The sequence below is a fragment of the Rutilus rutilus genome (assembly GCF_951802725.1).
Source record: "Rutilus rutilus genome assembly, chromosome: 1".
NCBI lineage: Eukaryota > Metazoa > Chordata > Actinopteri > Cypriniformes > Leuciscidae > Rutilus > Rutilus rutilus.
In genome coordinates this window covers 25,862,568-25,871,416 of record NC_140209.1, presented here as the reverse complement: position 1 = coordinate 25,871,416, position 8,849 = coordinate 25,862,568, and the positions used below count along the sequence as shown (strand labels likewise).

General features: G+C 37.7%; 1 long non-coding RNA gene across 2 annotated transcripts; it reads right to left on the bottom strand.

Moving 5' to 3' along the window:
- Positions 1-5,861: 5,861 nt before the first annotated feature.
- LOC311276589 lies at positions 5,862-8,104 on the bottom strand. Of its 2 annotated transcripts, XR_014625088.1 has the most exons (5): positions 8,041-8,104; positions 7,850-7,977; positions 7,621-7,723; positions 6,701-6,797; positions 5,862-6,184 (listed from the first exon to the last, which is right to left on the bottom strand). It is a non-coding gene; the product is annotated as an uncharacterized lncRNA (long non-coding RNA). The 2 variants fall into 2 exon arrangements; XR_014625089.1 differs by lacking the exon at positions 5,862-6,184 and having other exon boundaries at positions 6,502-6,797.
- Between the last annotated feature and the right edge of the window lie 745 nt (positions 8,105-8,849).

Below are 8,849 nucleotides of genomic sequence, written 5' to 3'. Positions count from 1 at the left end.
GCGTTCCCACAGCATCTCAAACGCAGCAGTGGTGTAAAAAGAACAAAGAACTACATCGACCTCGAGCACATGAGACAGAAATGGACATCAGCCAAAAACCTGCCAACCTAAAGCGATTACGTGAGCAGCAGCATGCATTTAACATAAGTACTTTTATACAGTTCTTTATTAAAGAAATGCACTTGCATGCTGAGAGTAAGATCTATTTCCTTAAATGGCTTGAAATCATTCTGGATGAATATATCTCACCAGATATTTCTGCTCTTCATCACAAGTATGATGAAAAGACTTGATTTTAAAACTTAAATACAACAATGAAAAACCTGAACAATTCAAAGCTGAACAGACAGAACTTGAGAGAATATCTGACGATCTTCAAGCTGCAACCTTTGGTTTGGAGCACATCATGAGGGAGATCGGACAGATCTATGAATCATGTTCATCTGTGAAGAAGAACAAGAAAGACCTGAAGTTTAACTTCTCATCTCTCCCAAGTCTTGCAGCAGAGATGATGATCTCTGGATTTCCATTGGAGCTGATGGATGGAGATGGAGATGCTGCTCATGTTCCTCTGGCCTGGATCTCTGCTGTTATAGATGCACTCATTCAGAAACTGGGAGACCAGAGATTCTTTGTGCTGTCAGTTTTAGGGATTCAGAGCTCTGGGAAATCCACCATGCTGAATGTCATGTTTGGACTCCAGTTTGCCGTCAGTGCTGGCAGGTGCACCAGAGGAGCTTTAATGCAGCTGGTCAAAGTCTCAGACGAGATAAAACCAGAGCTGAACTTTGGCTATATTCTGGTTGTTGATACTGAGGATCTTCGTCCTCTAGAACTGGCTGGAAGATCAACAAGACATCATGACAATAAATTGGCCACATTTGTTGTTGGTCTTGGTAATCTGACCTTGATCAATATATTTGGAAAAAACCCAGCTGACATGCAGTCAATTCTTCAAATTGTTGTTCGGGCCTTTCTGAGGATGAAAATGGTTAGACTGAATCCCAGCTGTGTGTTTGTGAATCAGAACGTTTCAGATGTCACAGGCGGACTTAAAAACATGAAAGGAGACGACTGCAGGAGAAACTGGATGAGATGACAAAACTAGCTGCTAAAGAGGAAGACTATGACGCAGAATGTTTCAGTGATGTCATTAGATTTGATATAGAGAATGATGTGAAGTATTTTGCTTAGCTCTGGGAGGGCAGCCCACCCATGGCACCACCAAACCCAAACTACTGCGAAGAACATTCACGAGCTAAAATAATCTATTCAAACGTATGCATCAAAGTCACATGGAATGATGCTGACACACTTAAAGGGATACTCCACTTTTTTTTGGAAATAGGCTCATTTTACAACTCCCCCAGAGTTAACCAGTTGAGTTTTTCGAATCCATTCAGCCGATCTCCGGGTCTGGCGGTACCTCTTTTAGCATAGCTTAGCATAGATCATTGAATCGGACAAGACCATTAGCATCTCTCTCAAAAATGGAATGGAATCCAAAGCTGAATGGATTCGAAAACGGTAAAACTCAACTGTTTAACTCTGGGGGAGTTGTAAAATGAGCCTATTTCCAAAAAAAGTGGAGTATCCCTTTAACCCTCTGGGGTCTGAGGGGTTTTCTGGGCCCTGGAGGTGTTCTGACATGCTCTGACATTTGTGCTTTTTTCAGTTATTTATAAACATGTTAATGGCAAAGGTGTAAATTCACTCTATATAGCACAAACAGGGCTACCATAATATGTGATCAACATGCATGTATATGTTTGTATTTTTGAGAGAATAATGTTTATGCATGGTTATTGAAAAAACTAAAAACTAAAGTTTCTGAAATAAGGCCACAAAACACATACTAAATATGTGTCAATCAGACTTCTGACTAATGTATGTCGTCGCCTAGAGTTTTTTCTTCAAAATGATGTGAAAATCATCCTGCCTAATCGTTCACATAAAAACAATACATTGATTTAAACTTTGTAAGTCAGTTATTTTGTCAGAAGAGGTTTATGCGTGGGAGGGGTAATGTCCTATCAATATAAATGAGATTCAGACCAGGGGTGTGACAGACACTCCCCCTATGGCTAATGGGCCATCAAGTGAGGCAGCCTGAACAAAAGAACAAAAGAAGTAGAGGAGATTCAAAGGTTTTGTTTTTCAATCTGTTTTATTGTAATTCCTCTATGTGGAGGAACTAAATGTTCTATATTTGCTCTAAGCAAATCAAATGTGAGCAAAATAAAAAAATAATCAGTCTGCTATAAACAAAGCAATTGTGAGCGATAAACAAAAGTAAAGGCAGGTATCTCACAGTAAATGCCTATGCCCCGTTTATGCAGGCTCTAAGCAAATCAAATGTGAGCAAAATAAATAATCCTGAAAAAACTATCACAGGTTATAAAAATATATATATTAAGCAGCACAACAGTTTCCAACATTGATTTAAAAAAATAGTCATCATATCAGAATGATTTCTGAAGGCTGATGGTTAGTGGAAGGTGGTCAGCAGAGCACACACATCTAAACACAGTCACACATCTTTATGCCACTCCTGAAAACAGTTCCTGTTCAATTGAAGACATAAGTGAATATTGCATGCCTGGCATTTCCATGGTGTTAATTGTCTTTTACCACGCACTGCTGTGCAATGCACACAATTGCGGCGACCAACTGTGGCAGCATCCCTGTCATCTGATGTCAGCTCAGCTCCTGGAACCGGTACATGGTCACTATTGGTCCGTTTTGGTGCGGTTTTCTGTGACACACCACAGAGCTCTGTTATAAGCTGCTCCATAAACTCTTTATGGGACAAGTTACCATGTAGCTCTTTGTGCACAATGAAAGAATTGGTGGAAGCAATGTCCAAGAAGTGTAGAAAGATCTTTCTGTACCACTTCATGGTTTTGTGCTGTGTTGTGTAGTACTGTATCAGCTGATCAGACAGGTCAACACCACCCATGTGTTTGTTGTATGCAGTCACAGGTGCAGGACATGGAAATGTCTTTGTCCTCCATGTATCTTGTGTTTTCACCCTCCTCTGCGCAGTGTCTCCTGTATAAGCAGGATGGATGGTAGAACAGACAGATACCTCTCGTGTGTCCATCCACTTCACAAATACAAGAGGTCCATCCCGAATCCACCTGATGGATCCCCTGGCAGATGTTTTAGAGAGTGAATTAGCTGCATTCCGAGGGCAGTCCTTCCTGTTGTCCCTGTAAGTCCCACATGCACCAAACTTCATTGCAAACAAGTCTTTTAGGAGCTTTGGACTTGTATAAAAATTGTCCATGTACACATGGTACCCAGAACCCAAAAATGTGAGGTCTAAAAGAGATGTTACAGCATCATATGACAGGTCCATGCCCTGTGGGAAAGTTGTTCTTTCCTGTGTACACAGAAAAGTCCACAGTGTATCCATTCGATGAGTCTGCAAGAACAAACAACTTGAAACCCCATATGGTTGGCTTGGCTTTCATGTACTGCGTCATACCTGTGTGTGCTTTGCATGCCACCATTCTTTCATCCACAGCTAAGTTTCTTTTAGGATGATAGATGGCTTTACAAGCATGACGAATATTCTCCATGAGAGGTTTGACCCTAAAAAGACGTTCTGTTCACGTGTGCCCCTCTTTCTGTCATTATCCATATCTGCATCTGGGTGACTCATGTGCACATTCCATGAAATGGTGCGGTATCTGTCCCGGGACATAACTGTAGCTGGAAAGGGTACAGAGAAAACACTGCTTTGCCGCCAGTAGTCCCTGATGGAGCTCACCTTCACCATGGCCATGTAGAACAGCAACCCAATGTAGCAGTACATATCACTGATGCTGACATCTGTCCATTTATATTTGGAGCCCTTTGCAGTTGCCTTGGCAGCCTGAGCATTTGTGTTGTGGCACAGAGTTGAGACAGCACTTTCTGAAAAAAATTGTTTGAATAGACTCATGGGTGAATGTGAGTCAACAGAACTCAGTTGTGGTCCTGTTTCCCGTGCAGGACAGAATCGCACAGTCTGTGGAACCATGTCAACATCAGTCTCTGTTTTCCATGCCAGAGTGGACTGCCTGTTGCTTGCCTGCTGGTTAGCCTTGGCTCTCTTCAGGACAGGTGCTTGGACATGTTCATTGTCACATCTGTAAAAAAAAAACAAAAAAAAAAACATGTGAGCATGCTGATAACACAATTAAATAAACTGTATTATCATTATCAATCACTAATGTCATAGACTAACTAAATCAGTCTTAAAGAGTAATCACTAACTAAATAAAATCACTCACCATTAGAGATTATCAATCTCTAATGGCCACGGATAAAAAAAGACAAAGTTTTTTGTAATTTCACACAAGAAAAGGTAGGCTACTTTTATATTATTTAGGCTACATTTCATCTGTAAAATATTACGTATATGTACTTACTCAGTATGATTCTCGATCGCACTAAGAACTGAAGGACACCTGCGTGCCCCTCTGCGAGGTGCTGGAGAAGGAGAGCGTGAAGCAGACACATTCCTAAAATAACAACAACAACAAAATGTTAGCAACAACTATACATTATTCAAAGTAAACTGATGAGCAATTGATGGTTATGGACGCACAATGTCTGTTGATGGGCCATAGGATGGAGAAATATCTATTTATGAGCCATAGACCGCGTCACCGCGAGTACTGATGGGCCATAAAGACTGCACGCATTTAGTGAAGCACACAATGAACGGATTCGCGAACGACACATCACTAAAACATTTACACAGTCTGTATTCACAAACATCTGTGCATAAGGCAGCATGATAAATACTGTCATAGGCCAACCAAAACCAGAACATTTATATAAAAATATAATGTATTTAGACAGTATCACATATTTTACCGGAGGCTGAAATATATTTGCACTAAACCACATTATATAACCTATAAGCAGATATTCGCAAACAATTACGCATAAGGCAGTATTTTAGCATGAATCAATGTCATAAGCTAAGATATCGTAAGGCAATCGTTCCTGTAAGGTGTCAAAACTAGGGAAAATATAGTCTGAAAATTCAGAAATTAAAAATATATAAAGTTCTATATTATCAGAAAAGGAATTATATAACAGTAAACAACTTACTCCGAACTTGTATCCTCGGCGGGATCAATTCGCTCTTGAAAATGCTGCCGTTCGTCGTCGTCTGAGTTACAATCTTCCTCTGAGGAAAAGGTGAATTCTTCCTCGCTGTCCAGAATCATCTGAAGGGCGTCTTTACCGGAGAAACGAGCCATCCTCTCTAAACGCGATGAACTATCAGTGAATCTGATGAAGAAACTTTGTGTTTTTATGGCATTGATCGGGGGGCGGGTGCGAAGCATCTAGATCACCTAAACTATTTACCATGTGAATAGTGCCGGAGGCGGGGCGGCCTCAGCTCATTATAGAGATAATGAGGCAGAAAGAAAAAACGGCACCTCTCCTTGCTTTCAAACGGATTACATGAGTTGAAAACATTTGTTTTTTATATCAATTACTTCACTTAAAAGAAGAGAATTCAAGCTTCATAAAGACATATCTCATGTGTCTGTGTGAGAAGTATTCGCTGAGTTACAGTTTATTTTCGGACGCGTTTCAGAATGGACTTCACTGACAGAGAGGAGGCAGAACTCGCATCATGTTTATATTTCTTTATTTGGCGAAAAGCACAACACTTTTTTTTATTATGAGTATACACAAAAAAAAATACACACTTAACAGGATCGATTGATGTATAACACAAGCATATAAAATAAAAATTAATATTAGAATTTTGATTCTTTTTTGCACTGATAAGGAAAAAAACAAGCCTATCGCGCTGGCCCCAGGGGGTTAATGCCACACTGTAAAAAATAAAAAGTTGAGTAAACTTAAAAAAGTGAAGCAACCAGCTGCAAAGCATTTTTGAGTTTACTCAACTTCAGTGGTCGAAGTTCATCCAACTACCAGTCCAACTCAAAGAAACGAGTAAGCACAACTACAGAGGTCCTGAAGTTCAGTAAACTCAAAAAAGCTTTGCAGCTGGTTGCTTCACTTTTTTAAGTTGATTCAATTTTTAACTTTTTTAAGTTGATTCAACTTTTTTACTTTTTTAAGTTGATTCAACTTTTTCAAATATCTCACCCAGATACTTGTACAGCCTTCACATTAAGAATCCAAATGCAGGGAGTAAACCATACTGTAAATACAACACAATACAAAAGACATTGCTATCATTACAGAACTTATTTATTGACAAATATTCTGCAAAACAACACATTTTCTATTTGCATTAAGTACACATATTTTAAGGTGATGAAGTTCTATTCCACTCTTCAAGATTTATAAAAAAAATAAATAAAAAAAAACCACTATGCACAAAATTAGAGTACAAACTGGAATAAATAAATGCTCAACCTTACAATTATCCATATGGATTGCAGCTACTTGGACAATCTTTTGAAGGACTATGCAAAAAAAAAAAAAAAATCTGCCTTGCGGAGCACTTTAGGTCAAGATAAATAAACGTTTTTTTTTTTTTTTCTAAACAAACTAAACAATTTTTTTCTTAACCAGTTACTACTGGTGTATTTTAATGCTTTAGAATAGTTAACATTGGGGCCATAAATCAAGCCAAAGAGAAGAGTAACAACTGTGGCAAAGGTCTTGCACATTATCTGGCCCAAACTGCTCTTATAGTACTACAGAGAGGCACCTTATATTTGGGTTTGAGTGGACAGTGGCAACATCATCTTCAACGATAGTTAAGGTCCTCATCTTCTCCCCTTGTGAATGTCTTCTGGCTCTGTGTCCTGCAGTAGAAAATAAATCAGCATAAATTTAGGGTCATTTTTTTATTGTATTGAATTATGTTAGACCACAGAGTGTTCCTAAAGGTATGCTCATGTAACTTCACTTGAAAAGTAAAGGTGGTCATGTTTTTTAAGCATGTTCAAATTCAGCCATAGAGCTAAAACTGATAAACGGAAAACATTTTCCCAACTCCAAACAATGCCATATCAGCATTGATGTGATTGCCTGTGGCATTCGTCCACAGCAGAATCCACGGCCATTCTGATTTAATGCTTTTTTTTAGTTTTAGTTTAGTTATTTTAGGTCACCCAAAATCGTACATGTATTAAGGCACACATTCTGTTCATCACCCAAAACTGGTCATATTGCATCAGTGAAGATTGGTTTAAATCACTAGAGTCACATGGATTACTTTCATGCTGCCTTTTCTTGTTTATATCTCCTATATTCATATTCTTTCATATTATATTAATTTTATTTACTCTGCTATTGCTACATTACTGTTTAACCTTATGATTGTGCACTGTATTGTTTTAACAGGTTAGATATCAGAGGGAATGTCTCCGGACAGTGTTGTGAAGCAGTAATTTTCCACTGTCTTTGCTTTGGTAAAATAACAGCTTGTTGAATTTGTGCTATCAGATGAAGTCAAACTGATCACTGAGAAAGTTTCAACTACAATTATTTAATAAAGTAATTTTTACCATGACTTTGTCTGTTGATGATAAGTTTTGTATATCACACAAAACCTATCTCTTAACAGCATCTGGTAAATAGGTGAAATATATCAGGTGTGAGTGTATATGCTGATGATCTTCTTACCAGGCAAGTCTTCAGGATGTTTCCAGACTTTTCCCTCATAAACAAAGGCAGACCTTTAAGAGTTGTAGACTTTCTTTGAGGAAGCACATTGGAGTTTCTGTGTCTGAAAGACAGAAAAACAAATACGGAACAAGTTATATACAAAGTGAAGCATGGGAATTACCTTGAAAAAGAGATGGCACCATTCAGCCTTTAACCAGAGAGATATGATCACATGCAAAATAATTACTTGATGATCAAGTGAGGATCTTCATCTCCACCACTTGCTCTGTACAACTAGATGTGTATTCATTTAACTAAGAGAAAAAGGTGCTCTTCGGATCAGTTTGTGTGATACTGTAATACTCAGCAGAGACCCTAAAAAAAAAAAAAAAAAAAAAAAACCTTGTTGAAACAGTAAGTAAATTCAGTTCAACTCACCTGATCTTTTAAAAAATAAAGGCCACTGTTTTAGCACATCCAAGGATCTTGTCACTGTACTGATATCAGTTCTTTAGTCTAAAAAGGACAAATACAACAGAACAAAGATACATAATTTTATTAAACAAAACAACAACAAAAAAATCAGTTACAGTAGGTTAATTTAACATGTAGCAAAATAATACAGAAAATGAATAATCAAATGTGAAAAAGAATCAATGCATAGTTTTCACTGTATTTACAGCGATTTTGTCTTTTGTTAATTGATTAACATTAAGGATTTAGCCTAATATTTAAGGATAGCCTACACAACATTTTTATCCTATTCACTTTAAAACATACCGCACACATACTACCCATTCTATTATTTGATATGCAAAGCTAACATACATATTTTTAACATAACACATTAGTTTTGCATATTCTATTATTAAATTTTTCCTCTAAATTGTATTGTATTCAATTATATTGCACTACTGTAGAATGGCTGAGCCTCAACCTAAGCATGTACAAATTGTAACTGAAATTTGTATACGTGACAAATAAACTTGAAATTAAATTGAACGGACTGCGGTCACTTTAAGAGCTCATGGATCTAATACTGAAACATCTAGGTTTCACCAAATTGGTTATGTTCACTTAAGACATTGCCGACTGTGTTTACTTGAATAGTTTTTTTGTTTTGTTTTTTGTTATTGACATAATTGTATGTGTATGTCATTATTAAATCGCAATACGCCACGAAAGATAGCTGAATTCGCACTCAGATTCTGTCCGAGTCCGAGAGAAGCGGCTTTCTGTCTCTCAAT